The sequence below is a fragment of the Podarcis vaucheri genome, assembly GCF_965113315.1.
Source record: "Podarcis vaucheri genome assembly, chromosome: 3".
NCBI lineage: Eukaryota > Metazoa > Chordata > Lepidosauria > Squamata > Lacertidae > Podarcis > Podarcis vaucheri.
The window spans coordinates 6,657,632-6,681,956 of NC_138761.1; the positions used below are offsets into that span (position 1 = coordinate 6,657,632).

A 24,325-nucleotide genomic window follows, 5' to 3' on the forward strand; every position below is an offset into this window, starting at 1 on the left:
CGAAAGCGATTAACAGGTGCAGATCTTTATTTATTTCTTCATACTTCAAGCCTGCCCTGAGAGTGCAGGGAAACTAATATGGCACAATAACTCTATTTACTTTAATGGAACAACGGCATTCTTGTGGCGTTGCCAAGAAGGAAGATTGCATTCCAGAGGTCTGGGGAAACAAAAGGGTTGTGCACCTTGGGCTGAAATGAGGCTAAGATGGGGGACATTTGAGAGGGAGTTCCAGAACTGGGGTGGGGGGCCATCACCAAGAATGCCCTGTCTCATGTTGTGGGCCATTCAACCAAAGCTGTACCCAGAGGGAAAGTGGGGCATCTCCACAGATGTTAATATTGTGGGGAGGCAGTTTTGGGAGAAAGCCACTTCTGCCCTGCAGAGGAGGTGGGATTGCAGGCGTCACGGCTGAGCCCCCGCATGATTGGGGGAATCCCTGGCTGCGTCACCCCGTGGCCAGCCAATTGGCTGGCTTTGGGGGTGTGGCCCGCCCGATTTAAACTCAGGTGCGGCCAGGGATCTCCCTCTTTTCCCACATACCAGTCACTTGGTTTTCGCCTACCTCATAGCAAGTCGTCACAACTTTCTTAGTACTGGCGGTTAGGCATTGGTATTGGTATTGTTTTGTAGTTGGAAGAGGGGAGGAAGTGCCATCACCTGCCCCACATATTGAAGGGTAGTCCGATAAAGGATTCCGGGGGGAGTGGCCCTGTCCGAAGCCTATGGAGGTGAGGGCCTAAGGCATGCCCCTGAGCGGTGACCCCGGGGGAGTTCCTAGTTGATGTGCATCAGCAGGACTCCCCCTACTGGTGGTTAACCCTTCCCGGACTTCAAGCGGAAGGGCTGAAGCTGGATAGTCGGTTAGGACCAATGCCTAAGCCAATACCACTCATCACCTGTAACCAATAAAGTTGTGGCCTTATCTAGCCCATTAACCTTAATAATTGTGTCATGTGTCTTTATTGCCACTGGGGGGAACAGGAACTCGCCACACAAAGTATGTGCAGGTTTAACGGTGTGGGATGGGCGCTACCTGAGGGAAAGCTCTTGTGAGGAGTCTGGATCTGTTTTTGTGTGCTGCTGCCTACCAGATCCAGCATACATAGGGTGAAGAGCCGTCCAAGGCAGTGCCTCAACTCAGAATCCTGGCGTCCCCCGTGTGATGGCCTGGGAATCTGATTCAGAGGCTGAACTGGAGGACTCCCAGCCTGCACAGGAGTCCCCGCCTCCGGGGCAGGGGCTTGAATCTGAAGGGCCTGCACCTGTGCCAGATCCTCAGGAGCAGACACCTGATGTATCCGGCTCCGGAGGTGATCAAGGACTCATTGCCTGCAGGTGCTCCTCTCCCAGCCCTCTCAGGGGAAGGTGAGGTGGCCTCTGGGTCCAGTAACCCTCCAGCCTCTCCTGAGCTACAGAGGCTCAGGGCAGAGAGGCAGAGGGAACTAAGTTCTCTCAGGAGGAGTGCTTGCCTTAAGGCCGGGAGAGGCGGGTCACCTGTGGACCGGGGCCGTCCTAGGCCTCAGAGGAGATAAAGGCCAGTCAGCCCAGTCCCAGGTTGCGGGAGCAACATTGTTGGTTACCTGTTCCTGCTGGCACCCTGTCCTGCTTTCTGCTCGAGTTCCTGACCACGCCCGACTCCCTACCTTGGACCCCAGTTCAGCCTTGGACCATGCCGCACGGTAACCCCCTGGGACCAACACACCCTGTTTGCTCTGCTAGCACCATGTCACTCACTGCAGACCCCGGCCATCAAGTCCAAGCTCCCACAGATGTTGACCCACATGCACCACCATCAGCTACAGCAGTAGAGGGCAGGGGGGCTGGAGCGGAATGAGCCCATGGAGAAATATAATCAGTCAGTCAAACCCTAACGGGAGATGCTGGGGATTGAACCTGGAACCTTCTGCAGGCCAAGCAGATACTCTAGCCATGAGCAGCATAGCAAGGTGCCTTTCACTGAATCAGATCATTGGTCCACCTAGCTCATTAATGTCAATGGCAGCAGCTCTAAGATTTCAGATGGGGAGACTTTTCCCAGCCCTATCTGGAGATTCTGGGACTGATTCTGGGGACATTCTACAAGCAAAGTGAATGCCCTACCAGGGTAGACCCTCCCAGTGTCCCTATTTGTCAGGGACAGTCCTGGATTTACAGAAGCCCTCCTGGTTTCTGATTCGATCCCTGAATGTCCCGAATTTCCTTAGGACGTCTCTATTTTCAATGGAGAAATGTTGGAGGGTACGGTAGGAAGTCCCTATTTTCATTGGGGGAAAGTTGGAGGGGGCGTCTCTATTTTCAGTGGAGAACTGTTGTAGGGTATTGAATAGGACATCCCTATTTTCATTGAAGAAATGTTGGAAGGACATTTCTATTTTCATATGATCCTCAAGCCATCTGAAGTTTTTTAATGTTTAATGTTTCATTAAGTTCATTAAGACAATAAAGGTATTATTATTATTAGCATCATCATCAACATTAAATAGGACACCCCTATTTTCATCGGAGAAATGTTGGAGGATATGTTCGAGAAGCAGGCTGAACAGAGAGCTAAAATCAGCTGGTTAGGAGAAGAGAGAAGGCAGAGGCCCAGCAGATCCGCCTTCCCATTCCTCCCGAGCAGCCTTATCAACATTGAGGCCTATGAGGATCCTCAGGACTGGGAATGGAAGATAAAAACCAGCCATGGCTTCTGGCCACCCTCTTTTTCTTTTGTGTTAGGTCTAGGAATTGTTGCTGTGTTGCTTCTGTGGACAATTTGCTTTGTGTTTCCTCCTCTGGATGCTTGCGGGCTATGATTCATACCACTCCAGGGTGGGGTGGCAGAGAAAGGTGTTCAGCTGCTCAGAAGCCACAGAGAGTCTGTTGGCACCAAGTGGATTGGCTGCCCCACATAAGAGATGAGGTGGGAACCGTTGCTATGACCCTTGATTGTGTCATCTATCTCTGTTCGCAAATATATGCCTTTTTACACACGTTTCAGGGACACGGGTGGCACTGTGGGTTAAACCACAGAGCCTAGGACTTGCTGATCAGAAGGTCAGCGGTTCGAATCCCCGCGACTGGGTGAGCTCCCGTTGCACGGTCCCTGCTCCTGCCAACCTAGCAGATTGAAAGCACAGCAGTGCAAGTAGATAAATAGGTACTGCTCTGGCGGGAAGGTAAACAGCGTTTCCTTGTGCTGCTCTGGTTCGCCAGAAGCGGCTTAGTCATGCTGGCCACATGACCCGGAAGCTGTACACCAGCTCCCTCGGTCAATAAAGCGAGATGAGCCCCGCAACCCCAGAGTCATCCGTGACTGGACCTAATGGTCAGGGGTCCCTTTACTTTTACCTTTATGCATGTTTCATCCTAGAATGTGTGTTGCTTTGCTGGAGAACTGCATTGCAAAATTCAGAGTAGTGCTGGCTTTGAAGGATAGCCGTGTTTCAGTTAGTGCGTCATTTTAGAAAGTGTGAATTAATATCTTAATATCGTGTGTGTGTGTGTGTGTGTGTGTTTACACCCAGGTATTTGGTATTAAGCTGGTATTCTTATTTTTTGTCACTGTTGTTCTGCTTGCTTACCTTAAGGCAGAATTGTTAATTTGTTGTTTATTCGGCTTATTCATATTATTTTGCTAATTTTGTGCATTGCTTTGTTTTTATCACTTGATTCCCTGCTCTGGGATTGAAACTATTCAGCGCAGAGCAGGCTTTAAAAGCTGTAAATAATATAAATAAATAAATTAAGAGAGCTGGATTTGAATCTCACCTTTACCATATATATCAACAAAAACAAAAACAGTGTTGCCTTCCCCTCTGCCCCAAATTTATCCAAATGGGAAAGAGAGAAATAGGAATGTGACTTTCTCCAAAATGACATAATTAGATCTGGTGCTGGATTCAGAAACAGTTCAGGTTTCTTCTTCTAAGGGTGCGATGTAAATCAAAACCAACTTTTTGTCCACCTGGGAACGTGGCCAGAAATGAACTCTTGGAATGACCTCGTGCAAACGCATTAAAATGTAATTTGAGCTATTGGGTAATTGTCCAGCCTGCTGAACGCTTGCTGGGAATTCATATAATTCTGACACCAAGTCTGTAATTATTTTGGGGGAATCTTTTCACAGAAAGAATTCTATTGAAAAACAAATCTTTTTAGAGAACACAGGTCTACTTTCTCCTCAACGTCGCCATTGTTCTGGGGGGAGATGCTCTAAATGGGATGTTGATAAAAGGTATTCACAGAGAGAGAGAGAAGAAAGTGAATCTCTGGCTCCCTTGTGGCTGTTAATTGGGCATTTGTTTTATTTTTTGGAGAGTAGGCAGATAATACAGGTAGATAATTTGAGACTCTTGTCTTAATAAACATAAGTCATCTAAAGGAGAGAGGTGATGCTAAGACCATTGCAAACCAAAACACTTCCATCCTTCAAAACCCATCTTTTCAAAGCAGTTTTTCAGGCAGGGAATGGGGACAAAAATGTACACACTGGGCTCAAGAGAGACTGTGTGGTGCAGTGGTTAGAGAGTTGGGCTAGCAATCCTCACTTGGCCATCAAGGTCACTGGGTGACCTTGGGCCAGTCATAGTCTCTCAGTCTAACCTACCTCACAGGGTGGCTGTGGAGGTTAAATGGGGAATGGGAGAAGAATGTTTGCCTTGGAGAGAAAAATGGGATATAAATGCAACTAATCAAGTGTGCATAAAGATGTGTATAATGACAAAAGAAGAAATAAAAGAAGCTATGGGCAAGCAATTTAAAACCACACAGCATCTACCACAGTTAATACAGCTGCTACAATAGGCAGAAGAGGAAAATCAAATGCCTGTGGCGAAACTCCAAGCAGGACCCCGTCACAAGAGCAACACTCTCGCCTCCTGTGGGTTCCAGCAACTGGTTTTTAGAAATCGGGTCCTCCCTTAAAGAGGGCATGTGTTGTGGTGAGACCTGACAACCTAACCCAGTGTTGTGGGTGGGTACGTTTGGATAGCCACAACAACCAATTGGTAGGTCCCTTGATGCAGGGTTCAATCAGGTCAATGGATCTCAAGCTAAACAGATCAAGGGACCTATGCACGTGACCCAGAGCTTCCTCTTTCGGTGCGTGCATCGGAACACCTGCCCACCTCGCCCTATATTTAGGGCTTTTTGCTTGACCTTGCTATGCCGTCATGTGTCGTCTGTCGTTGGGACATGGACACGGCAGGAATTTCCCCCACTTGGCTGATTGGCTGTTGCTATTTGGGTTTCATCTGCCGTGTAGCAAATCGTCACAACTTGCAAGGTTGCGGATAGGCTCTGGTTCAGGTGATAGGGATGGGAGAACGCTCTCCCATCCCTATGTGAAGGGTATTCCATTAAAGAAATCGAGGGACTCGATGGTTTGGTCAACCCCTGAGAGGGGGTTGTGCCCGTGCCTGAGTCCAGGGGGGCATTTAGGTGGTGGAGATACCCTGCTTCTGGCTTTCTGCTTATCCAGGTGTTCACCCTTGGCTGACCTATGCTGGTGCCCTGGGTCAGTGCTACCTGCAACGGTGCAGAGAACTAGTCGAACCAGAGCCTATGCGACCATTCACTTGCCGTAATCAATAAAGTTGTGGCCTAAATTCTGCCAAAAACCAAACCAAAATTTGAGACTTGTCTGAATTTATTTAAGGAGGGTAGCGGCACTGTGGGTTAAACGACAGAGCCTAGGACTTGCCGATCAGAAGGTCGGCGGTTCGAATCCCCGTGACGGGGTGAGCTCCTGTTGCTTGGTCCCTGCTCCTGCCAACCTAGCAGTTCGAAAGCACGTCAAAGTGCAAGTAGATAAATAGGTACCGCTCCGGCTGGAAGGTAAACTGCGTTTAGCCATAAGCAGCTTAGTCATGCTGGCCACATGACCCAGAAGCTGTACGCCAGCTCCCTCAGCCAATAAAGCGAGGTGAGCGCTGCAACCCCAGAGTCAGTCACGACTGGACCTAATGGTCAGGGGTCCCTTTACCTTTACCTTAAAGGTCTAAACATGCAAGGTTGATGCCTCCAATCGTGGAAGCAGAGCATACCTGGAAATGCCGGGGCTTAAACCTGGGATTTTCTGCATTTAGTGCAGATGTTGTTCCTTGGATTATTTTCAGTCTGGCTGGTGAACAGAAGGCTGGACTAGAAGAGACTTTGGTCTTTTCCATCTTTGATGTTCTAACGTCTGCAACGTATGTAAACAGGGAAGACTACAAAGCCCAGCCGCTTTTATTTTTAGCAGCGCTTTGGGTTTATTTACTTCCTTCTCAGACATCGGCTTCCCCTGTCCAAAATGATGGCTGCACAAATGACCTTTGACTTAGGGAGGCCCATCACCATGGTTACTGTGAATCTATTCCCCTATCTAGAGGAAGATCTTCTTAATCAAGGGGAGCGGTTTAGCAAGGGCCATAAATGCAACTGGCTCTTCATGCAGGGAATTTGTTTTCCTCTCTCCCTCCCTCCACCATAATTCATAAACTGAAGCTGAGGTGAACGGGACTTACCTGTCTCCAGCTTGCCTTTTCCTCGCAACGTTTGGAGGCAAATCGGCGAGATTTTCTTCGAGGAAAGAGCGTTCATGTATCCAGGAGGACTGCAGTCAGCCTTGAAAGTCCCTCCAGCCAGAGGAGAGGTTAACTGCCATCTGTGTGATAAAAATATATTGAGCAATCAATTAAAGCCGCCAGGAAGAAATATGTCAGCCTGGAAATTTACAGACAAAGAGGGAGAGAGAACTTAACTTCGAAAAGTCCCAGGGCTGATTCTCACAAGTGAGTCAACATCACAATGTATTTTAATTTTAATACAAATATTAATGATAGTTATTATTTGCATTTATTTGTCACTTACAACAGAAAATGTCTCAGAGCAACATTGGATTCCTGGTGAGGCAGTTTACCATTTGAACCACACTACCACACACTATGCAGGTGGCGCTGTGGTCTAAACCACTAAGTCTTGGGCTTGCTGATCAAAAGGTCAGTGGTTCGAATCCCCATGACTGGCTGAGCTCCTGTTGCTCGGTCCCAGCTCCTGCCAATCTAGCAGTTGGAAAGCACGCCAAAAATGCAAGTAGATTAATAGGTACTGCTCCGGCGGGAAGGTAAATAGTGTTTCCGTGCATTGTTCTGGTGTCAGTGTTCTGTTGCTCCAGAAGCGGCTTAGTCATGCTGGCCACATGACCCAGAAAAACTGTCTGCGGAGCAGACAAACACTGGCTCCCTCGGCCTGTAAAACAAGATGAGCGCCCCAACCCCAGAGTCGTTTGTGACTGGACTTAACTGTCAGGGGTCGCTTTACCTTTACCTTCACCACCCATATATGCTTTGCTGTGGAAGGGTCATTCTCGATTTGGGAGTGTGGTGAAGGAATTGCATGCCGGTGTCCCCACCAAGAAACGTCTTGGAGTTCTCTAGGAGATGATCTACCCAGGTGAGGCTGCCTACCTGTCAATCACCTGACATCCCAATGGCATCAAGTGACCTGGTTTGGCCCACACCTTTTGGAATCAACCAGCATGGACAAAGGCACAGTGCTTTTCAAGTGCTGATGATCAGAGCAGTTGGCTTGACCTCTCGGCCTCAATGGGGATACATTTAATGTGCGTGTCTAACACCAACATCTTCCCCAAAAGAGCAGAAGTAAATAACATGATAGCCAATTGATTAGGATCAACATGACAGCAATCCTAACTCCCGTGCATTGTTTCCTGTGAGTAAGCTTCCTTGACCTCAGTGGTGCTTGCTTCTCGCTGCATAGGTTCAAGATGTGGAAGACATTGAACTTTAATGAAAGGTCATCGGCTGACCGAAATGGCTTTTAATTAGAAACGCAGTCTTGCAAAGACCTGCTGCCTTCGAAACAGCAGGAACCTCATTAAAAAAGGAGATGAATCTGGCCTCTGCTTGGTTATATTTCTCATTCTCTGACTCTCTTTACGGCTACAGTAAAAGGTCACGAGCAAACGTGAAAGCCTTGCTATCACCTCTTTCACTTGCTGGAGCAATGAAGGACCACCAATTGCCCTTGTTCTCCAGCAGATCACATAAGCACTCAAGAGCACAAGAGCACTCTCCTCTCCTAGCTCAGCTGGTTAGAGCATGGTGCTGATAATGGCAAGGTTGCAGGTTCGATCCCCATATGAGACAGCTGCTTATTCCTGCATCGAAGGGGGCTGGACTAGATGAGCCTCACAGTCCCTTCCAACTCTCCAATTTTATGATTCCTGTGATGGAGGAGATGTTTGCAAGAGGTAGCAGAGTCACCTTCAACCTTGCGGAATTGGATTGTGGGATCTTCATTGCTTGCACAACACAGAGATTGTTAGGAGCATCCTACTCTCGTGTAGGACCCTGGCAGAGACACATGCCCGACCGGCATATTCTCTCCCTCATGGTCAATCGTTCAGAAGCTTCAAAAGCTTTCTTCAGCCCAAACATCACAGTGACTGATACCAAGAAAGATAAGCATACTTAGGGATCCACAGAGTATTCGCTGTTTGCGTAACAGACCTCAGTAGCACAGCATTTTGGCTAATCTACTTTATTTACATATAATACACTCGGAGCATTCTGCCTTAGCTCCTTCCTCTTTCTCATCAGACAGCAGAAGAAGAAGAAGAAGAAGAAGAGTTTGGATTTGATATCCCACCTTTCACTCCCTTTAAGGAGTCTCAAAGCGGCTAACATTCTCCTTTCCCTTCCTCCCCCACAACAAACACTCTGTGAGGTGAGTGGGGCTGAGAGACTTCAAAGAAGTTTGAGTAGCCCAAGGTCACCCAGCAGCTGCATGTGGAGGAGCGGAGACGCGAACCCGGTTCCCCAGATTACGAATCTACCACTCTTAACCACTACACCACACTGGCAAAGCAAAGAGAAAGAAACAAAGGACAATAGTCCCACTTTCTGGAACATAGTAGTACAAAACATCCTGTGTCCGTCTTGTTCCCACACTGTGGAATGAAAACATACACTGTCATTTGATAGACAGCAACCTCATGACTGCAAATACAGAGCAGGAATCCCAACAGAGATAAGCCCCCCCCCCTGCCTACCTCTGTAGAAAACTAACGGCTTTGCTAGAACATTCTGATGGCGCAACCTCATTCTTTAATCAAGTACCTCAAAGTGCGTAAGTGGACGTTGTTGGCATTATTACAGTGGAGAGGTATTGTAAGTATATACTTAAGCAATTAGCATTCCTTTGCAGCTTGAAGGAGCTCCCGTTACATAGTTCACATATCTCCACCCAACTTTTTAAAAAGTCACAAGCAGCCCTACTCATAACCAGGAAGCATTTTAAGAAAAGAAAAAGAAAGAGAATGTTACAGGCGTTTGCAAGGAGCGGCTGCATCAGGTGCAGATCAGAAACCGAGATAAGGGCGGCATAATGCAAGCTGTTATGAAAAGATTCCAGCCACAAAGCTGGCAGATTTCAGGATCTTCCCTGACCAGATAAGAAGAAGTTCTACGCCCTTTCTTGACAAGGTCCTTCTGTACCCTAGAGAAATTCAACCCCTTCTTAGAGGCGTTGGATGGAGTTCCAGAACCAAAGCCAAGTATGATCTTTGCATTCCTCCCAGTTCTTTGGAGTAAAATGAGGCGACTTTAGCCGAAGGGGAGGCATGGCTCATTGCCCTCAGAGCAGCGGCGTAGCGTGAGTTGTCAGCACCCGGGGCAACGCAAGTAATTTGCGCCCCCTAACCCGGGGCAAGGCAAGTAATTTGCGCCCCCCAACCCCTAACCTGCGAGTTGCCGCGCAAACAACGCTGCTTGCCCGGAGGAGGATGGAGGCAGAAGCAGCCGCCGCCTGTGGCTGGGCCGAGGGGATGGCGGCGGCGGCAGGGTGCGGAGGCTGCCCGTGCCCGGCCAGGCGTCGGTGGCGGCGTCGGCGCTGCTGCAGCGGCTGCTCCTCCTGCGAGCAGTGAGCGGAGCGCAGCCACAGCGGCGGCGGGGGGCGCGCGCGCTAGGGCGCAAGGCTGGCGGTGGTGGCGGGGAGCCCGGCGGAGGAAGGAACTTGTCCCTTCCCTCTGGACTCGCGCCCCCCCCCCGATGTTGCGCCCGGTGCGGTCGGCACCCCTGGCACCCCCCACGCTACGCCACTGCCTCAGAGAGTTGGAAAACATCCATTGCACCTGTGCAGAGCATGTCAGTATGTGAAGGGAGGGACATTTAATCTATAAGACCCTGCACACCCCAGAAAGCAACAGGCTTTGACAGTAAATGGGGAGAGATGCAATTTGGGTGTTCAGAGCAACAACTGTCAGGAGGTCCTACACATGAGTAGGAGTCTGCCAGAGACACATGCCCTCCTTGTTGTTCATTTGGGAGATTCAAAAGCTTTCTCCAGCCCAAACTTCACAGCGTCTGATAACAAGAGGCATCAGCACACTTCAGGATCTGCAGAGTATAGGCAGTCAGCGTTCAGACTCAGTAGCACAGGTTTTGGCTATATGTTTATTTACATATACACACTCGGAGCATCGTAACTCAGCTCCTTCCTCTTCAGCATCAGACAGCAATGAGAAAGAACAGAGGACAAATGTCCTACATCACAGAAACACAGTAATAAAAACATCCTGCCTCTGTCACTTCCCACAATGTGGAATGAAAACAGACGCTGTCATGTGATAAAAACAATTCCATGACTGCAACACGGGGAATGAACCCTAACAGCAACCTCATTCACACGACCCAAGTGCCCCATATTACTCCAGTAGCCAAAATTGAAATTGTGTAAACCTTTTGGGGGAAAGTGTATTTCTGAGGTTTGATGGCTTATAACACCACTTTTCTTTGGAATAAAACCATAAAATTATATATCAATTGAAAGATCATTTAATGAAAAATGTAATGCAACAAAGGTTGTTCAATTATCTGTATTCTATCAAAAGTTATAGCCAAATATCCAGAAAAAGGAAGCACGACTTGCTTAGGTTGATATGCAGTAGCTTTCCTCTATTTGAATGTAGCCAATGAGCATGAGCGTTTAGAGAGCCAATCAGGTGTTATGAGCCATCAAACCTCGGAAATACACTTTTTCCAAAAGGCTTCCACAATTTTGGCCACTAGTGTATTGGCAAAGCAGCATTGGTTCAAAGTGTGCCCATGCTGAGTAAGGGTCAGACCATCTATCTCTCGATCCATTCATGAAGTTTACAATAACACCAGGAGTTGACTTCAGAGTCTGACCTGGAGATGACAGAGATAGATGCTGCATGGACAGCATGTGATCTGCCACTGAGCTATGGCCCATAAAAGCCCATAAAAGGTAAACCAATAAGATAAAGGTAAAGGTAAAGGGACCCCCGACCATTAGGTCCAGTCATGGCCGGTTATTTGCAGACTAGGGCAGACCAACACGGCTACCTACCTGCAACCAAATCCCTTAACTGTTCCTCATAAAGCTTGGTTTCCAAACCTTTGATCATTTTGGTCGCCATCCTCGGCACATGGTCCACCTTGTCAATATCCTCCTTAAACTGTGGAACCAGAACTGGGCCCAGGACTCCAGGTGTGGTCTGACCAAGGCAGAATGGGGCAGAACTATCACTTCCCCTGACCTGGACAACTATACTCTTGTTGATGCATTTGTTGAATCGCATTAGCGGTTTGTGTGTGTGTGTGGTTTTTTTTGCCTTTTTGTTGACTATAATTTCAGTTTCAATTACAGTAATTATTTCTATGTGTGCATCTATGCAGATGCAAATAATCCTTTCATGTGTGAGAGTGAGGCATACTTTTGGCAAGTGTTGATCCTAAAATAGCCTGTGCTGTTAGATGGCAGCTTCCAATGAATGACTTAGAGTCCATGTCTCCAAACAACATTGATTCCTTTTGGAAATGTACTATATTTACTGTACTCTCAGAATGGGGGGGGGGGGGAGAGAAGAAGAAGAAGAAGAAGAAGAAGAAGAAGAAGAAGAAGAAGAAGAAGAAGAGGAAGAAGAAGTTATTATTTGTACCCCGCCCATCTGGCTGGGTTTCCCCAGCCACTCTGGGCAGCTTCCAACAAAGATTAAAAATACAGTGGTGCCTCTCAAGACGAAAAGAATCCGTTCTGTGATTCTCTTCGTCTAGCGGTTTTTTCGTCTTGCGATGCAAGCCCATTGATGGATTAGCGGATTAGCGCTATTAGCGGCTTTTAGTGGCTTTTAGCGGCTTTTAGCGGCTTATCTGCTGATCGGATCAGCTGATAAGTGGCTTAGCGGCTTAGAAAAAGGGGGAGAAAGGGGAAAAAACCAGCAGGAACTCGCAAGACATTGTCGTCTTGCGAAGCAAGCCCATAGGAAATTCGTTTTGCGAAGCATCTCCAAAACGGAAAACTCTTTCGTCAAGCGAGTTTTCCGTCTTGCGAGGCATTCGTCTTGCGGGGCACCACTGTACATTAAAATGTCACACATTAAAAACTTCCCTGAACAGGGCTGCCTTCAGATGCCTTCTAAATGTCAGGTAGTTGTTTATCTCTTTGACATCTGATGGGAGGGCGTTCCACAGGGCGGGTGCCACTACCAAGAAGGCCCTCTGCCTGGGTCCCTGTAGCTTTGCTTCTTGCAATGAGGGAACCGCCAGAAGGCAGTCGGCGCTGGATCTCAGTGTCCGGGCTGAACGATGGGGGTGGAGATGCTCCTTCAGATATACAGGGCCGAGGCCGTTTAGACTTTCTCCCTTCTGTTCATGGGTTTAAAAAAACAAAACAAAAAGGAGAAATTTTTATTTTATTTTGTTTTATTGACAGGAGCCACACCTGGGAGGCAGTGGGTCTCCTACATCAAGCTTCAGCACTTTCTCAGTGGCAACTTTGCATTGATAAACGTTGCCATAGTGATCAGCGAAGAGATGGCCAGCAAGCTTTGAAGCCACGGGTTAGCAGCGAGGCTCTTCAAAAAAGAAAAGAATAAAAACATCTTCCACAGCCACACTTTCTTTCCTGTCCTTCAGTGGCAAGGGGAAAAACAAGCAGAGGGGTGTTGAGCTGTGTGGAAGAAAACTGGGTGCCAGTTTGAAAAGAGATTTTATTTTTTATTTTTTTTGCTTTAGGGGACGTGTGATGCATGGGCAATCCCACTCCCAAATACTTGCCTACATTTGGAGGAAGGAATTAGACAAATGGAATGACTGATGGGAGTTGTGGTTTAGCAACAGCTCTGGAGGGCCAAAGGTGCCCAACCCGATTTAGGCCCTAAAACGCTTTTTGGGGGTAGAAAGAGGGGCGGAGGAAGGGGGCGAAGGGGGCGGTCTTACACAGGTGTCACCACTGAGGGGGGTGACAAAATGCAGGGCCGCACTCACCATGGGGCCTGCAGCGGCCCCAAGCCACACAACTCTCCTGGGAGAGACACTGTGCTGGGCCCGGGGGTAACCCGAGCAACGCGGTCCAGGTCCGGTCCTGAATCCAAGGATTCCCCGAGGAGTCAGTCCGACAGGGCCAAGGCAGGACACGAGGCAGGAAAGCAGGCAAGGTCAGGCACAGGATCACAGGCAGGTTCTGGCAAACAGCAACATTGCTCCTGCAACCTGGGGCAGGGTCCAGCAGCCTTTTATCTCTGTCGGGGTAATGGCCGATCCTGATCCCCCGGTGACTCACCTCCCTGTCTCACCAGAAGGCGAGCACTCCTCCTGCGAGTACTCAGGTCTCTCCTTCTCTCAGACCTCAGTCTCTGCAGCTTGGGAGATGCCGGTGGGTGACTAGACCCAGAGGGCACCTCAGCCTCTCCTGACCCAACTGGTAGTGGAGCAGCTGTAAGTGATGGCCCAGCTGAAGGCAACAAGGTAATCCCTGCATCTGGAGCCAGGGCAGCCTCAGGCCCCTGACTCGGCCCAGCTGGTGCTTGTTGCAGGGGAACCTGTGCAGACTGGGGCTCTTCAGAATCAGACCCCAGACTAGGTTCAGCTGCTGCCTGAGGCAAAGGATCTGGTGTGGACTGAGACTCCTCTGGCTCTGAGTCCGAGCCCGAGTCTCAGGCCATCACAGACGTGGTGGCTTGGGTGTCCGCAGGCTTTGTGCTGCCCAAACAGTCCGCCCGCTGCCTGCCCCCCAGCTGTAGGGCAGCTGAGTGGGAGGAGGCAGGCAGACTCCTCAGAGGCCCCACGGTATGTCCTTCCCGGCTGGCCCCACCCCTGCGGGCAGGGCATGCGCGCTGCCCCAGTCGCCCAATCAGCTTGCTCCACCGCTGGGCAAAAGTGGCCTGCGGGGCACGGACTAGCCACCCCTGGTTCCAGTTCTGCATGCACACAGTGCTAAGTGACCATTCAGTAGACCATTCAGTAGGCCCTCCAGATGTTTTGGGACTACAATTCCCATCATCTCTGACCACTGGTCCTGCTAGCTAGGGATCATGGGAGTTGTAGGCCAAAAACATCTGGAGGGCCAGGGTTGAGGAAGCCTGCAGTAGACTGTCATCCGTATCAGACCTATGCCAAGGGCCAAGGATTGATCAAGGCCCTAGATCCCACTTTTTTAAAAAAATAATAATAATCCCAACAACTTGGAATTCCACTAATCATCAGCATGAGGCCATCATTTCGATTTTCTATCACGCCGCTAAATATTTGATGTAAAAAAAAGGATAAGAAAATTCACAGGAACAAATTCATTCCAGCCCTGCTGAGAGTCCTTAAGAGTTTGCTGACAACAGGATGCAATTTTCTAGTGCTTTTGCAGAAGGAGGTTGAGAAATTGCAGAACAGCATTTTTCCACCTTCCCAAAGCTGTGCATTGCAAAAAAAAAGAAAAAAGGAACATCCTGCTCATTTAAATGGATGCATGGACGTGAGCCTGCAAATGGGTAACCAAATATAGGAGCAAAGCCAATGAATAATAAATGGGAGATTCATATTATATCAGAGCATTATGCCCTTGGGGAAATCTCTCCCAGGGTCTGTTTGCTTGACCCTTGGTGGTGGTGGTGGGGTGTTGTCACATGGTGCTAAGATTGCCAGAATTTTAACTCAAGAAATCCAGCATTTCTAGGCATGTGCAATGTACTGGTCAGAGTGCTGGACAAGGATTGGGGAGACTTGGGTTCAAATCCTACCACAGTCATGAAGGTCACTGGGTGACCTTGGGACTAGACTGTCTTTCAACCTATTCTACCTTGCACGGCTGTTGTGGACAAAATAGGGGAGCAGAGAATGATGAACTCCTTGGTTGAATTATAATAATCGAAGTTCCTTCGCCTTGCTTTTCAACATCTACATGCAGCCGCTGGGAGAGATCATCAGGGGGTTTGGGCTGGGAGTCCATCAATATGCAGATGATACCCAGCTCTACCTCTCTTTCAACTCAGAACCAGTGAAGGCGGTGAAGGTCCTGTGTGAGTGTCTGGAGGCAGTTGGTTGGAGGATGGATGGTGGCTAACAGATTGAGGTTGAATCCTGACAAGACAGAAGTACTGTTTTGGGGGGACAAGAGGCAGGCAGGTGTGGAGGACTCCCTGGTCCTGAATGGGGTAACTGTGCCCCTGAAGGACCAGGTGTGCAGCCTGGGAGTCATTTTGGACTCACAGCTGTCCATGGAGGCACAGGTTAAATCTGTGTCCAGGGCAGCTGTGTACCAGCTCCATCTGGTACGTAGGCTGAGACCCTATCTAGCCATGGACTGTCGCGCCAGAGTGGTGCATACTCTGTTTATCTCCCGCTTGGACTACTGCAATGCACTCTATGTGGGGCTACCTTTGAAGGTGACCCGGAAACTACAACTAATCCAGAATGCAGCAGCTAGACTGGTGACTGGGAGCGGCCGCCGAAACCACATAACACCGGTCTTGAAAGACCTACAGTGGCTCCCAGTATGTTTCCGAGCACAATTCAAAGTGTTGGTGCTGACCTTTGAAGCCCTAATGGCCTCGGTCCAGTATACCTGAAGGAGCGTCTCCACCCCCATCGTTCTGCCCAGACACTGAGGTCCAGCTCCAAGGGAACCAGGCAGAGGGTCTTCTCGGTAGTGGCACCCACCCTGTGGAACACCCTCCCACCAGATGTCAAAGAGAAGAACAACTACCAGACTTTTAGAAGGCATCTGAAGGCAGCCCTGTTTAGGGAAGCTTTTAATGTTTGATGTATTACGGTATTTTAATATTTTGTTGGAAGCCTCCCAGAGTGGCTGGGGAAGCCCAGCCAGGTGGGCGGGGTATAAATAATAAATTATTATTATTATTATTATTATTATTATTATTATTATCATCATTATCATCATTATCATTATCATCATCATCATCATCATCATCATTTGTGGCATACTGCCTTTTTAGGTAGGTATGTTTTTGAACACAGAAAAGGATCCTTTTGTGCATACAGTGGTACCTTGGGTTAAGCACTTAATTCGTTTCTATTCTTAACCTGAAACTGTTCTTAACCTGAAGCACCACTTTAGCTAATGGGGCCTCCTGCTGCCGCTGCACAATTTCTGTTCTCATCCTGAAGCAAACTTCTTAACCCGAGGTAATATTTCTGGGTTAGTGGAGTCTGTAACCTGAAGCGTATGTAACCCAAGGTACCACTGTATTTGCAAACTGTGCTAAAAATGGACCCACCCCATTTCATAGCAAACAACAAGAGCAACAACCTTCCTTACTTTCATTCTGGGCTTCTAAAGCAGTCTTTCCAATCTCAGATCCTTAGGAGTTAGGAACTTAGGAAGGTGTCTTATATACCAACACAGACCACTGGTTCATTTGAGCAGTGACTTTCCGGGGTCTGAGGCAGGAGATGTTCCCTACCAAAGGTTGAACCTGAGACCTTCTGCATGCCAAACCGATCTCCTGAGCATCTTCCCCCAAGGGCTGAGATCAAAACCTGTCACTAGCTGTGGAAGAGAGCCCACCTTTCGATTGCTTTTCTTTCGTGTTTTCAAAAAGAGGATGCAGAACACCAGACAAAAGGAGAGAGGGAGCGAGAACCCACCCATTTCATCAATGAGAACTGCAAAGGGTGTGGAACGTGAACCTTTTCAGTAAGGCTTTCGAAGATAAATAAGAGACAGGGGTGGGGAGCTGAGTCTGCAATTGTATGAAAATCACAGGCTCTGAGGGGAGAAATTCGATCCAGTTCTCATCCAAAGGCGAACCTACAAAATTTGCACTTTTTGAAATAATATTCGGAGTCCGCTTCTCAACTTCACACTTGTGCGAATTTTGCTGGGCAAGTAACAGGCATGAACGTGCATACACTGGGATGAAGCATGCATAGAAAGGCACATTTTGGGGGAAACAGCATATGAAAATGCATTAAATTTGGGGAAATTGCTTTGCAAAAAAAAATGTAGATCAGGGTGGGGGGAATGCGCACAGAAATGTTTGCAGGTGGAGAAAATTGCACTAAAATACAGGTGGATGTTCATGAGGACTAGTAGATTTTTTTTCCTTATGTGCAAATTCATGGGGAAATGTGGATTCAAGATTGGAAGAATAAGAAAAACAGAGAGAGACCGGAATGGGCAGATCTGCCCAGCCCTCGTTCCCTCCAGCCACAGAAATCACAGGACCCATCACATTCATCTAGGTGGAACATGGGTTCGAACAAAATCTCACCACCTTTTCTGCTCACTGCTGCTGTATTTGTGGACGCTGCTTCATTCAAAGCGCTGGTCCTCATTCCACATCTCCCCACACCTGGAAGGCATCTCAGCTGCTCTTACTTGAAACCTCGCATCCTATTGTCCTTCTATCGTTGACACCGTGCTTCCATGAGGTCCCTCAATGTTTCAAGATCCAGATTTCATCCTGCACCACTCATGACTTCTTGGCAGGGTGTGTGTGAGAGAGAGCGGTCAGAAGGAGTGCTGTTGTGGGGCTGTTCACACACCCAACAAGCAACAGGCTCAGAAATAAAGCCTGCCTTCCCTTATCAGAAGATAAACAGAGAGACATCTATCCTAATTCCTCTGAGCAGGTTTTAGGGGATGAAGGGGCGTGTTACTTTCTGCGAAACCGGCTGCCGAAGCTGCACTCTTGCAGTCGCAACCTTTGTGGTTTTTAGAAATATATGCACATATATAGGATGAAATTGCCCGGGGGAACAAGATGCGTAAATGTCAAAGTCTCCACCTGGTGGTAAGAGCCCTGGGGTAAGCATCGGTGCAAGGATTTGCACACCATTGATAAGGTACCGGTAACATCTTCAGGAAACGATCATTCCCTGCCTCCTTTCAGGTGGTGGGTGGCATGGAAGGTGGCAGAGAAGCTGGAGAGTTAAAAATATATTAAACTTACCAAAATTTGCAAGGCGTCAGGGGCGTCCCCCATTAATATTCCAGTGGCGAGACTTCAACGCTTTGCTCTGCCTCTCTCGCTTGGTTTTCTAACTTGAATATCTTCAGCTGTGCTGCTGCTGATGTTGCTTCCAGTCCTCCTCTAAACCTCCAAGTCACTGGCTGTGTCTCTCTTGGCTTTGAAAAATGTGTGTGCATCTTTTTTTCAAAGGGACGTCTCTCCCACCGTGTGTGTGTGTGTGTGTGTGGTTGCGTCAACGCCGTTGCCTAGCTACCGCCGTACTATTCCAGTTTGAGGCTTTTCACGCCGGTATTTCTGTCCGCCGTCTCTCATTCATGCCAGCCAGCCTGGGATTCTGCCTCCCACTAAGACATAACCCTGAAGAGACCCAAAAGAGAAAAGAATGCCTCTCTTTTTTTCTTTTTTTTTAACAAGTGAGGCTGGGTCCTAAGACCTGCCAGGTTTCATTCAAGATTCCTTGCAAGGGGAGTTCCAGGTGCCTAGACAGAAATCATAGTCATAGTGTTGGAAAGGGACACCCAAGGGTTCTCTAGTCCAACCCCCTGCAATGCAGGGATCATAGCTAAAGAATCCCTGGCAGGTTTAAGGTGCTGGTTTTAACCTTCAATGCCCTAAACGGCCCAGGACCCTTGTACCTACGGGACCGCCTCTCCTGGTATGTCTCACAGAGGAACTTACGGTCTTCAAACAAAAACATCTTGGAGGTCCCGGGCCACAGGGAGGTTACACTGGCCTCAACCAGGGCCAGGGCTTTTTCGGCCGTGGCCCCGATCTGGTGGAACACTCTGTCACAAGAGACTAGGGCCCTACGGGACTTGACATCTTTCCGCAAGGCCTGCAAGACAGAGCTGTTCCACCAGGCCTTTGGCCAAGGCACAGCCTGACCCCCTCCTTTGGCAATCCTCACAGAACTCTAGCCCAATGGTTGCCATTAATCTGATTTGAATTAATTTTATGATGAAATGATTTTAGAATGTTTTATCATTTTACTATTGTTAGCCGCTCTGAGCCCGGCTTTGGCTGGGGAGGGCGAGATATAAATATATTATTATTTATTATTATCTGTCCCCGCCCAGGGACAGAACTGACATTTGCAAGCCTGCAAAGTCAGTAAGGGAAAACATTTTATGGGGAGTAGATGGAGCTGGGTACCAGACCCTCACCTCTCCCCAAATGCTCCAAGGGGCTCTTGCATGGCCCTATCCCCTTTGACAGGAGTTCGGACAAGAGCATGATGAGCCCCTTTAATGGAATACCCTTGCAGCAACAGCATTGGAAGGGCAGGCACAGCCGATCCATACCCCTCCACCAACCAATTTTTTTCTAAAACCAATGCCTAACCGCAACCTTACAAGTTGTGATGATTTGCTACGCAGTACTCAAAAACCAAATGGCACCAGCCAATCAGCCAAATGGACAAAATTCCTACCAGGCCCCTGCCCCAAAAGCAGATGACCCCATGACAGGCATAGCAAGGTCAAACACAACAAACAACCTAAAATTAGGGGTGGGTGGGCAGGTGATCCGATGCAAGCAGCGAAAAGAGGACGCTCAATGTTGCATGCAGGGAATATATTCAACCCAGGCTGTCAATCAAAATTGGCAACATCACCCTCTCCCCAGCAACCAGAGGGGTCCAGTCACACTTTGGGCCAACCCAACCAACTTCCCCAGCAACAGGGGGTGCCTGGTTAACCCCACCGCAACCTGGGCTCTCCATGAAGGAGAACTCGCTTTGTAAAGTAATCAAAAGCTATTGAGAAATAATTTGCAATGCAATGAAAAAAATGTTGAAGATAACTTTTGTTAAAAGACCAGAAGCTTTTTTGCTAGGCATTACAAGACATGCCAAAAGAGTGGAAGAAACGATTCATGTACATTACAACAGCAGCTAGGAGATTACTAGCCCCAAAATGGAAAGACGACAAGATACCAACGAAAGAAGAAGAGCAAGTAAAACTGACAGATTACGCTGAAATGGCAAAGCTTACTGGAAAACTTCAAGGCAAAGACAAGAGATTTTTAAAAAGATTGGGAACCATTTATGACGTACCTACAGAAACATTGTAAAGAAGCAGACTCTCTAGCAGGGTTTGATGAAACACTTACAATTAAGGAAACAAGCATAAAAGTTAAGAGGCAATAATAGGGAAAACAATAAAGCGTAAGATGTAATTTGGGACACATGGTATAAAAATGACACAAACGCAATAATATTTAGATTACAAATTAAGGTAGAATAAAATAAGCAGAAGAAACAAATATTTAAAGAACCAGAAGAGAAAGTTGAGGGAAGTCTGGGGGGAGACTGGGATTTGCATATGGTTTTTTGTGATAATGATGCTTGTGTTGAATATAAAAATGTAAAACTTAATAAAAACTATTTTTTTAAAAAAACCGCAGACAGATGGCCATCCAACCTCTGCTTAGAAGCTTCTGATGAATTAGTACACCACTTTCAGAGGTCATCCGATTCCACTGTCAAGCAGCTCCCACTGTCAGGAAGTTTTTCCTGGTGTTTTGTCGGAATCTCCTTTCTTGCAACTTGGAGCCATTGGTTTGAGTCCTACCCTCCGGAGCAGGAGAAAACAAGCTTTCCCCCCCTTCCATGTGGTAGCCCTTAAGATATTTAAAGTTTGATCAGAAGGTCGGCGGTTTGAATCCCCACGATGGGGTGAGCTCCTGTTGCTCAATCCTTGCTCCTGCCAACCTAGCAGTTCGAAAACACTTCGAAGTGCAAGTAGATAAATAGGTACCACTTCGGTGGGAAGGTAAACGGCATTTTCATTCGCTGCTCTGGTTTCAGTGTTCCGTCGTGTCAGAAGCAGCTTATATTTGTTTTCTTAAAACTATTAATTTTATCTATCTTCTGATACCTTTATTGTCCACTGCCTGTGTGTATATCACTATTTTAAATGAACGTTTTCCACAATTTGATGCTCACCTCTCTCTTTTTTAACGTTGTGCAGTGTATAAAACCTTGCTAAATAAAACAGAGGCTTGATTTTGCATTTTGAGTGTGTGAGAATGCAGATCTCTTGACAACGCCCTTCTGCAGTTTCCCTAAGCCCAGGCTGTCCCTGTGCGAGAGGACGATTGTCCCTAAATTGGACATCATTTTAAATGGAAACACAGTTTGGGGTGGGAATCAGCATTTCAACTGGCCAGGATGTTCCATCTCCTTGACCTTCGGGTCACTGTAGCTAAATAGACAAAGTTTAGAGGCCAGTTAGAGCAGAAGGCTTTGGGGTTGGAATGTATCAAGAAATCTGACAGTGATTCTCATGCTCTGAATTGTAGGGTAACTTCTCCCTGGAAATATCTCCCATGTGAATATTCATTTTGTTGATGTTTGCTGCTCCACCAAGGGTTTCTGGTCCAGTGTTCGAGTCTGGCTAAACATCCGGCAGAAAACATCTCTACTCTTTACACACACACAGTCCTCGCAAGGAGAATGTCAAGCATTTTTTTAAACCGCCCCCTCCACACAAAAAATCTCACAGTCACACACACTTCCGTTTTTTAAAAAAAAATAATTCTTTATTGGTTTAAAATACAGGCATACAAGCATACAACGAAGGTAAGTATAGCAAAGTTAAATACAAAAAGAAAAGATCTTCACAACATAATAGCAGGAAAGGATTTGAAAAAAGAAAGGGGGGAAGAAAAAAAAGCCGAAATTTTGTACAGCATTATGTCCGTCAAATATAATTTTCTGCATAAAACTTCCAATCGTTCTTGTTATACTTTTTGTATTGTCATGATTTTATCTCAGTTTTATTTTATATCCTTGACCATATTTTCCACTAAGATATTTCTTTCATTTATTTATTGTAGTCACACACACTTCCATGTCCTGCACACATTTTATATTTCAGGCCCTCCAAGCATCCCTATTTTCCAGGGACAGTCCCGGATTTACAGAAGCCGTCCCAGTTTCTGATTTGACCCTGGAATGTCCTGCTTTTCCTTAGGGTGTACCTCTTTTCATTGGAGAAATGTTAGAGGGTATGGTAAAGGTAAAGGGACCCCTGACCGTTAGGTCCAGTTGTGGCCGACTCTGGGGTTGCGGCACTCATCTCGCTTTATTGGCCGAGGGAGCCGGCGTACAGCTTCCGGGTCATGTGGCCAGCATAATTAAGCGGCTTCTGGCAAACCAGAGCAGCGCACGGAAACGCTGTTTCTCTTCGCACCGGAGTGGTACCTATTTATCTACTTGCACTTTGATGTGCTTTTGAATTGCTAGGCTGGCAGGAGCAGGGACAAAGCAACGGGAGCTCACCCCGTCGCAGGGATTCAAACCGCCAACCTTCTGATCAGCAAGTTCTAGGCTCTGTGGTTTAACCCACAGTGCCCACAGCCACCTGCCACAGCGCCATCTGCCACCCGTGTCCCGTGGTGGGTATGGTATGGCATCCCTATTCTTGTGAGATAAATGTTGGAGGGTATGGAGTAATCCAACCCCCTAAGTCGTCTGAAGGCAGCCCTGCATAGGGAAGGTTTTTTTTTTTAATGTTTAGTGTTTGTTGTGTTTTTATATATGTTGAAAGCAGCCCAGAGTGGCTGTGGCAACCCAGTCAGATGGGCAGGGTATAAATAGAATCATCATCATCATCATAATTCATCTGTTTCATGGATTTGGGGTGGAATTAGTTCCTTTGGGGATGGGGCAGACTTGAACAGGAACTCTCCTTTTTTAAAACGAACTTTCTAACCACTGGGAGACAGGGACAGACAATGGCATCAGCAACACATCCTCAAAACGGCTTCATCAGGAAAGCCTGTCACATGACTTTAAAAAAATATATTAATGGCTGAATGAACTGGCCTGCAAAATGGAGGATGACAGAACTGTCTGAAGACGGAGGAGCAGTCAAGTTTTGCTGTGGGTCTGGCTTCTGTTCTGTTCGGTGTGTCAAAACAGTTCACAAAACATGACACAAAAGGTTTCTTTGCTGACCTCTGGTGCGTATGTACATCATAGCGGGATTTCGGTTATTACAAGGAAGGTCCCCTTTTCAGAAATCTGAAGGCACGGTTTTAAAAAATCTGTTTTCTCTTCCTATAATGAACACTTTGACTCTGAGGTGATATGTTCTGACTGGGAATGTGTGCAATTTTCAAGTGTGGGTGCTTTCCTTTTTTATATAAATAATAATAATCTCTGGCTTATGGCTGAAGCTGTGGACAAAATGATGTGGGCAGAGAAGGGGTCTGGGCTTTGGCCGAGCTGGACAGAGATGGCTCCAGATCGCTGTGGGTCAAGTCAGACTGATCCAGGGCTGTCGAGGGCTAGAGAGAAGCTTTGCCTACATGTGGCTGTTCCCAGCAAGGAAACATGTATTTGCAGTCAAACTGAAGAGGTTTGAACTCACTGGTGTGCAGACGATTCGATCCTGAAGACTGTGGGGAGGGAGGGGTCTGTTTCGCCAGCATGATCTCTCATTGGAGAAGTCTATTCGAGCAAGATTATTTCCTCTGCTGTGACCCCTTCCCACCCCACAGCCATATGTGTAAACAGGGTTTTGAAGACCCTAAACATACACTGTTTTTGAAGACCCTAAACATACATTAAGGACGCAGGTGGCACTGTGGGTTAAAAACCACAGAGCCTAGGACTTGCCGATCAGAAGGTCAGCAGTTCGAATCCCCATGATGGGGTGAGCTTCCGTTGCTCGGTCCCTGCTCCTGCCAACCTAGCAGTTCAAAAGCACGTCAAAGTGCAAGTAGATAAATAGATACTGCTCTGGCGGGAAGGTAAACGGCATTTCTGTGTGCTGTTCTGGTTCGCCAGAAGCGGCTTAGTCATGCTGGCCACATGACCTGGAAGCTGTACGCCGGCTCCCTCAGCCAATAAAGCGAGATGAGCGCCGCAACCCCAGAGTCGGCCACAACTGGACCTAATGGCCAGGGGTCCCTTTACATTTTTAAACATACATTGGACCTACCCCCAAATTGAATCAGTGCCAGATCCAGTCAGGTGTTCAACACAGGTTTTGTGGTGGGGGCACTTCAGGGCCCAGGATGGAGTCAACGGCTGGTTCAAGCAAGTGAGCCTGACCTCAGGACCAGATCCGGCCATGTATGAATGAAGATGTGGCCACGTCC

The 24,325-nt window shown here is 47.6% G+C and overlaps 1 long non-coding RNA gene across 1 annotated transcript in view; it reads right to left on the reverse strand.

Annotated features, from left to right (window-relative positions):
• The window catches only part of LOC309529640, a 350,951-nt gene that overhangs the window by 108,466 nt on the left and 218,160 nt on the right, over nt 1-24,325 (reverse strand). The gene's annotated exons all lie outside the window — the stretch shown is intronic.